Genomic DNA, 9563 nt, shown 5'->3' on the forward strand with positions numbered 1-9563 from the left:
TTTTAAGTCTACATGATCGTTTTTGTTTTAATACATAAGAAAAAAATGTTCACTCAGGGTTCGAGTCTTCAAGGTGACTAATTCAATTCATACCACCACATCTATCAAGTAGGATTTCTTTCCGTGGTTCAAGAAACCAAACAAAATATATTATTTACCATTAGTTAATTAACTAATTGATATTTTTATTTGTATTGGTTCTCGTGTTGTCAAGTAAAAGAAATAATTGGCGAAAATTTCAGCTTGATCTGATAATGACAAATATCGTATACAAAATTTTTACCATACAGGCAGATGGACTTATATTTTAAGAAACATGTGAACAATTAAAAACAAAATACAAGCAAACAAAGAGGTTAGGTAGTTCGTGTATATTATTTTTTTAACAATACCTCTATAGTAGTTAAATATTCAATTCTTTCCTTCGTGGAGCGCGGCCGCTGATCTCGAATGCTGCTCTAACGATTTCCCTATGAATTTAGCAGTTGATGCATATCGCTGAGAAAAACATTAGTGGCACGTTGGTCACAGAGAGAAAACTCTAGTTTGACAGTTATTTTTTTTCACATTAAAAAGAAAAAAAAAATTTGTCTAGAATCTTACAAATCTAGATCTAGAGCAAACATTGCGTAGTTAGCTGTATTTCCGTAATTATGCGATAACTGTATATTTAAAAGTTATTCCATTTTATTGACGTTTATAAACGTTGTTTATATTTTTTAAAGACCAGCTTGACCTAGCTGTCATAGTAGAGAGCACCCAGCTGCATGCGGCCTTAGATCGAGACAGCTGGATGTTACTCACCAAGGTCGCGAGATACGCACTTGAGACCAAAAGAACATCCGCTGTCAAGGACAGACGCAGTCGGCAAAATGAAAATCTTAATCGACCACCGGCAGACAATGGCTATGCTTGCGCTTGTTGTGGCTAAATATGTAGGGACAGCCGGGGCTTCATAGCCACGGAAAATACTGCATTCCTCATTAATTTTCGGACTTAAAGATAAGCCTTATTGTTGTGAAAGGATCTTGGTGTGTGTGTGTGCGTGTATGTCGTGGAGCATGAGTGTCACCCTTAAGTTACGCCCCTGTTCTGTACCTGTCCAGCGGTTAAATGGGTCAGCCAAGCGGGGTAACGAGAGGTCAGGAATGCAGAAGCTCATTGGAAGCGGCTAGGCCTGTGGGTGTTGTGAGATAGAAACTAGAGAGGAAAAAAAGTGATGTATCCATAGACAAGAAAGCGAGGCGAGTTTGTTACTTCCATGTTTTGTGGTTCATTTAAATTAGGAAGTCGTCACACTTATCATGTTCTAATTTGTTAATATTTAAATAAAGCCACAACTTTGTGAAAAAAAAAACTGGAAACCTATTTGCTGTGTCCTGTGTTGACAAGGCTGACGTTAATACAACTTCAACCAATGTGAGTAAGATAGAACACAAGTGAAATCCAACAGCATGGGTTAATAAAATATTTAGATAATTCAGAACATTTATTGTAGTACTAAACGGAATTCGTGCACTTTTGTTGATTTCAATATGCACAAATAAATAACTCGAAAAGAACTTGATGGAAAAAGTATCTGTATTCTTTTCATTCGATTCGTTTATGATAGGAGATCTGTATATGTTATTACACATTCAAGCCCTTTAAAAAAAGCTATTCCAAAATTGTTTGTATTAGCAAAATATATTCTGTAACATAATAAAACAAAAAAATTAATTTAAAATATACAAAATGCTTAAAAAATAGCTTAATCGAAGTGTCATTGTTTCAATTAGTTTTGTCAATCATGTAACTAGAATTTTAGTAAATCTAGACCAAAAACTAATAAATGTGTGGAATTAAGAATATTTTTTAACAGTTGTTTTTGCTTATTTCATGCTTTTTTTTTAATTTTTTTAAATACGCTATGATCTTATCACTTATCTGGACAAGTTTGGAAAATTGGGGGGGGGGGGAGGGGGGGGGAATGAAAGAAAGGGATATCTGGATGGATTCTGCATAATTTGTTTTTAACAGCATTAAAAGAAATTTTTTAAAAAATTGTTCATTTTAGAACTACACAGAAAGTTATCGTGGAAACACAAACTCAAAAAAGTTTTCCACTCAGGCTGGTAAAAAGGCAGGTTTCAATATTTTGAACATAAATACCGGAAACTATTAACTACAAACTACCAACAACAACAACACCAACTCTCAACTTCAAAGATTAGACTCCAAGATGACCTGCGTACTATCGTTAAAAAACGCAAGCTAAAAATCTATGGCCACAAAGTTTGTATCTATAGAAAGTAATGAATATGACTAAAGAAAATGGCCTACTGCAGTGGTTCTCAAACTTTTTTGACCCGGGGACACCTTTATATTTTTAAAACTTGGCAAGGACACCTAAGTGAAAAGGTTATATGATTGATATCCGGTCGGAAAACTGGCTTTGAGAAATGAAGTTATTTTAATAGTATATAATTTTCATCTTTCTGCATATCACCGACGGTCATCTCACGGACTCTGAGAATCCGCGGACTACAGTTTGAAAACCATTGTTCTACTGGAATAAGGATTCGTGCCACGCTTTATGCGTGTAGGTGGAAAACAAGTTCAAGGTTTGTCGCAAAAATGTGACGTCGCATGATCACCTGACCGTGAGTGCAATGTCAATGTGCGTGAGTTAGGTGAGGTCACAAAAAGGAGGAAAAAGAATATTGAAGGCCAAGATAGAGTCAGCTTAAAAGGAAGGTATCAGAGGAACTGTAGCGGTTACATTATAGAAATATAAGACAAGCTGCCTATGGTTACGCTGCCCTCGGCCATTTGTAGCGAGTGGGTCCAGGACCGGGAACAATGCGCTGTGTACGTGGTACGGTCTACTTTCTAGCCCAGCCTATGGCTGCTACTACTGGGAGCCCTCAGATAGGACAGGGGTGAAGAGCCTCATGTCCGGGGATGTTCGTTGGATAAAAGCATTTCTAACGCCATCAGCGCCGATTCCAACAGGACTTCATTGAAGGCTTTAGAGGAACGAGATTATAAAGGATATTTTTTTTCTTTTTAGTTGGAGTCAGCAGAGTTAGTTAGAGTTAGTTAGAGTCAGAGTCAGAGTCTTTTAAAGTCAGTTAGAGTAAGTCATAGTCAGTTAGAGTTAGCTATAGCCAGTTAGTCAGTTAGAGTTAGAGTTAGTTAGAGTCAGTTAGAGTCTGTTAGAGCCAGTTAAAATCAGAGTTAGAGACATTTAGAGACAGTTAGAGTCAGAGTCAGTTAGAGTCAGAGTTAGGACTGATAAAGTGAGAGATAGATGTCACTAGTTACGTACTAAACTGGTTTGTACTTTCAGGATGATTATTAACATTCGAATATCCTGTATTTGTGTATATATTTTGTGTTTTAAATTCGAGTTTGAAAGAATTTAACTCAAGAAAATTCTCTAATAAACTGTGTCATTTATTGCATCTCAGTAGCATTTGTTTTACATCAGCGGCACCTTCTAATCCTTATGTCCGATAATTTAAACAAGATAGGGCCTACACTAAATACATGATGAGAAAAACTGAACCGTAAGATCTATATGTGTACTATATACAGCACAGAATCAGAAAAGAATGGAAAAATCAACCGAGAAATAGGATATATTAACAAGTATTTTATACATGACAAGAGTACAATGTAAAAGAGTTGTGTAAAGCAAAATAACTCGAAAATCAAACAAATTTTAAAAAATCTGTTTTATTCTTTTTTTTTTTTTTTCCTTTTTTTTTTTTTTTTATTTTTTTTTTTTTTCATACTTTTTTTTTTTTTTTTTTTTAAATTCTTTTATTTATTTATTTAATTTAATTTTTTTTTATTATTATTATTATTTTTTTTTTCAAAAACAACATATGATGAATAACAAAATGAAATAGTAGGCATATTCACATGACTAGGAATAATGATAAATTACAACAATAAAATATGGCAGGGCTTTTTATACAAAGGTATATTTACATTACTAGAAATAAAAATATGGTGATTAAGGAAAAAAATGAAATAATAGTGCTGCTTACACAAACTCATCCGGGAGTCTTCCTTCTTGCAGTATGGTCAGAAATAGAAGTCCTGATGCGCCCCGTTTGGTCGTCACATTAGCTAGTTGTGCTCTTCTTGGACACCAGCGAATTTCAATTCTTCCAGTCCTGTGCGTCTCATTGATGGAAGCAATGTCAATACTCTGCCTTTTGTCTTCCACTAGCTTGGTGATCTGAAGCGCTTCAATGAAAACTGTGATAGGCAACGACTGTTTTCTCAACACCACAGAGTTCTTCTATTACAGCTCTGTAAAAGATGACAGATTCTAGGCCTTCTTGCAAGCCTAATTCCTCAGAAGCTATGGTAGATCTCACTACCCTTTTGATCTTCAAGGCTAGCCAAAAAATTGGACAATAATGCCCGTCTTTGTCTTTAATCCATACAATATGTGCACTTGTACTTCCTGTACCACCACTAAGATTACCCAAAGCGGCATCGAAGAACAGAAGCAGCTCCCAGTCTTCTTCAGGTTTTCCATTTAGACCTCTATACAATTGTATGGGTCTTAAGTCCTTTAGCTTTCCGATGACTTTTATTAATCGCATTAGGTCTCTAACCTCGGTTTTGTTTAACTTTGTGCTGAGATCAACTAACTTAAAAGTCATATCAGGTCTGGGGCCTTGAACGACCCAATTTAACTGGCCAATGAGTTTTCTATACAAGGACTGTTCTGTATCATTCAACTGCAACTCCTTTAGCAAACATCTTGCTGGGTCTAACTTTGGGCGATCAAGTTTTTCGATGTACGCTGTGTGGTCCAGCATGATCCCATCTGTGTCTGATGTCGAATCCGATGTAATAAAAAATTCGCTCTTCTGTCTTTCCTGTCACAAATCGGTGACACACAAAGTCTTCTCAAAAACGCCATTGCCAGCACGAAAAAAATCGTCGACGTGGCAACAAATGATGCCATATACAACTCCATCAGTCATTAATGTGAACAGTGCTGGATCAAGGCTTGACTGTTTGCAACCAAGTTCAATAAGCTCTTCTTTGACACTTAAATAAAACTGTCTTGCACCATCCTTGAGTCCATACTTAAGTTTCCAAATAACATTACTTGGAGTATTACTCTCTTTTGGAAGTATAATATGTACCTCTCTATCCATGGGCTTTCCATGTAAAAATGCAGATTTGATGTCTGTTGTTTTAATCAGCCACTGTTTACTAGACACAATTGACAAAAAAATTCTCATGGAACTCTTAGCAACAGTTGGACTATCTTTTGGTATTAAGTCTTGCTCTTCAAATCCTCTTACAACTAGACATGCTTTTGGTGAACCATTTTTCTTTGTTATAATCCAACGTGTAGAACTAGCATTTTGTCCACAGTCTTCAACCTCTTCATATGTTTCAAACTGTTTTAATTTTAATAACTCCAATTGTTTGGCTTCATCTATCTCTTTGCTTGATTCAACCATTGATAAACATACATTGTCGCTGTTGCCTCCCTTGAATATTTCCACTCAATTCGTTCAAGGTCAACACTTTTTCTTTCTTTGTCCACATGATTGTCTATGTTATACCAATACTTATACTTTCCTGTGGCTTTGCCTGCTCTTTCGAGAATGGTCCATTGTTCTGATTCGTCCATTCTGTATTCTATTTGTTCATTTGGTTTCAAACAAGTTACAGAATGAATGTCTGTCCTTGTGTTACTTTCATCTCTAATAAGTTCACGATCTCCATCAAAAATTTCGCTTACACCACTCTTGACGACGTCATGAATCATTTTTGTGTCCTCATTATCTTCTGTACTCTCTTCCTCATCCACGCTCGCTTTATAAAGCCTGTTAGGTGCCACTCTGACAAATACACCGCCATGTCTCACAAAAACAACTTTTCCATCTTAAAATATCACCTTTCCGGGTCCTAACCATCTCTCTTTGCCTTCCCGCTTGTAAAAAACTTTGTCACCATTTTGAAACACCTGCTTTGATGCTCGAACTTTAGAACGCAGGGCTCGTATTCTTTCACTTGACTCTAATTGGATGTAAGCTTTACGTGCCTCGCGGAGAGTGGGCAGTTGCTTATAAAAGGCTTCACTTGTTGTGCTACTCTCTAAAGCTGGTAGTTTTGCGTGAAGAATGCTTGGTAAATTAGGGTTTCTACCAAACACAAGCTGATGGCTACTATAACCATTTCTCATTTGCAAAGAGTTTTTAGCAATATTTGCCCAGAATAGAGTTTCCAGATCTACGTCTGAAATTTCAGTCTCAAGTTTCATTAGCAAGTGCAGTATCCATTGACCTTTGTATTGTTTGAGATCCATTGCAACTTTTTTATTAAAGTCTCTGGCCATAGGGAAAGCCACTACAGATTGAGATGGTGTCTTAGCAATTACTTTGCATAGTTCACAGCTTCTTTCTATATCTGTTAATTCCTCTTCAAAACCCTCACCCCGAATGTTAGCATCTTGAAGTGAAGTTATAAATCTATCCCTTGGATGGTAAGCTAACTGCCTATGTAGTTTTCTAATAGTAACCTTGCGTTTTTCTGGGGATTCGTCGAATGCTTTTACTGTGTTGACCTTTTCAATATGAATTGTTTCTGTCTTGTCAATGGGAATACAATAATGGCCAGATGATGTTAAGTTTAAGGCAACCTCTCTCCTAAATATAACAGCTGTATCATTTTCTAAATCCATTTTTACTCCTGCTGACTTCATAGCAGATCTGGAGAGTAATAATGGTATGTCTGTTTCTACAGCATCAGTCACAAGCTTAACCTTCTTTCCAGCCACTGTGACAGGTAACACATATTCACCTTTTGATTTTATTATTGTCCCACCACCAAACTTAAACATTCTGTGACCTTCTCTTAACTTCACTTTGTTGCGGTCCTCTTCATCTAAAGAGCTCAAAAATGCCTCCAACCATGTCATTCCACACACTGTACTACTGCATGCGCTGTCCAATACGGCACAGTTAAAAGCTTCGACACCTAATTGGGAAGTTTCATCTTTGTGATTTCCTGTGAACAAACAGGCTTCTTCTTCCTGGTCAACGATATTGACCCTCTTAGACATGTTTTCCCAACTGTCAGGGCATTGGGACAAAAGATGTCTGTATGATCCACATGATTTACATGTTAAGACATTTCCGTCGGGACCAACTGGGTTTATATTTTTCAAACTTCGTTGAGCTTTTGGGAATCCAAAACCTCGGGTGCCGCCCCTTCCTTGTCCTCCACCTCTTACTTGATGTCCGACTTTAGGCTTATAGTTACATTTTGTCTGATTTTCTCGTCTTCCAAAGCTACTGAAGTTCTCACGTCTTTGGTATCCCGCTGCCCATAAAGCTTCTTCATTATCAGCCAAAAACTTTGGCTCAAGTTTGATACATGCTTCTTGGTCCTTCAGCTTACTTTCTTCTCCCTTAAACTTTTTCAAAGATGACTTAGCTTCCTCATACAAGGTCTCTCGTTCGGCGAAATTCATTCCAGTCAAAACAAGCAACTTTTCGTTTCGAGTTATTCTTGCATTCCTTAGTAACTTGAAGGCCAGAATCTCAGGTGGCAGTTTCATCTTTTTCTTCTCTATTCTACTATATTTTGTATCAAATTCTGCTATGAAATCATGTATTGTCTGGTTTTCCCCCTGTTTCAAATCTTCAAACTCGTCAAATTTGTGAATACTATCTGCGAGGTCGTCTTTGGCCAAGTTCTTGTCAAGAAACTGCAAAAGTCTCTCAAAGCCTTCCCGACACTTGAGCTCTGATAGGTCTAATTGTTCGAACACTTTGTCTCTTATCCCAGGTGCACTGCTTTGTGGTAGTGAAAGGGCTATGGCTATAGCTCTTTTTTCTTCTTTCAGGTCAGTTATTTCATTCCATGCGAGTAACTCTTGTTTATACAATTCGTATGGCTTTTCTTTAATAAATGATGGAATCTCTATCCTAGTAGCCATTATTACTCCAAATTGGATCAATAAAGTAAATAATTTTACTTACAGCTCTGCTACCATTTGTTAAACTAGGAACGCTACACTTAATAAACAACGCCAACACTCTAGTACCAGATTCATGAGTGAATTTATTTACACACTATGATAACACACATGACACATAACATTCCAACATTCAGTCCCTTAGTCAAGGGGAATCATTCAAGCTACTCATATAAACAATGTCAACATAACTAGTTCAGGGGTCTCAAACTCATATCAGCACGTGGGCCACAGTGGAAAGTAATAACCATTCAGTGGGCCGCACCACAAAAAGATAATGTTTTTTCATTAAATTTTACGAACACTACTGTCACTGCAGTTAAATGCTAAAATAAGGATATTATAATTATTAATTAGATTTAGTGTAGTTTAGTACATGCACAGGCAGTTTAGTTTACTAAAATAAGTTGGCGTTGTCTCTGTCACTAATAAAAAAGCAGAAACCGTGGTTCCAAAAACTAAAATTGCTAGGCCTACTGCAGAAGGTTCGTTACTCATGTTTCTGTCCACTCAACTGAGAGCGTTTGGCAGAGACCAGACCATCGACGTTAGGCCTGAAGTCGCGTGTAGTGGCAACCCGCAAGGTTGCTCTCAGATGCTTATCAGTCAGTCTTGATCGTAATGCTGGTTTGTTGATCTTTATTCTGGAAAAAAACTGTTCGCAATCGTACGTGCGCTGAATAAGTTTGGAAACTTCTCTCTGGGAAGAAACTGGTAGAAATCTGGAACACCAACATCAGCGTATTTTTGCTTCAGAACAGTGTCACACTGAAAGGTCCAGTAGTTCCATCTCGACTTCCTCTGGAACGTTTTTCACGTCAACTGCGGAGTGGCAACAAGGAAAAACTGTGGTTCGAGAGCAGTGAATTGCTGAAAGCGGTGTTCAAAATCTTCCAATAGTCTGGAGAGGATGTCTACGTAGGCGCTGTACTTCAACTGTAATGCTCTGTATAAAAGAGAAATGAGTCAGGTTTCCATCTGCCAGCTGAGTGGCCCACAAAATAAGCTTGTATCTGAATGATTTGATGTGGTCAAACATCACTGTAATCAGCTGCTTTGTGCCCTGTAGTTGTGAATTGAGTGCATTAAGATGTTGCGTAATGTCAGTAAGAAAAGCAAGATCCGACAAAAACATTGGATCACTGAGCTATGTCTCTGTCTTTCATTGCCATGAGCAATGCTATTTCCCGTCTCAGCTCAAAAAATCTCTGCAGCACTTTTCCTCGACTCAACCATCTGACTTTCGTTAGATACAGCAACTCTCCGTATTCCGTTTCTAAATCAGCTAGACATGACACAAACTGTCTGTGGTTGAGACCCCGTGCACGTATGAAGTTCACCGTCTTCACGACAACATCCATCACGTTCTTCATTTGTAGACTTTTGCCACAGAGTGCTTCTTGGTGCAGAATGCAGTGTATGGCTGCAAAAGGTCCCGCCAAGCTGAGCTGATACCGTTTCTCTACCATTAATCCAACAACACCAACCTTCTCTGAACACATTGCTGGTGCACCGTCCGTAGCCACTGAAACACGTTTTTCCCACGGTTGAACCCGAA

Source organism: Biomphalaria glabrata, chromosome 13 (assembly GCF_947242115.1).
Source record: "Biomphalaria glabrata chromosome 13, xgBioGlab47.1, whole genome shotgun sequence".
NCBI lineage: Eukaryota > Metazoa > Mollusca > Gastropoda > Planorbidae > Biomphalaria > Biomphalaria glabrata.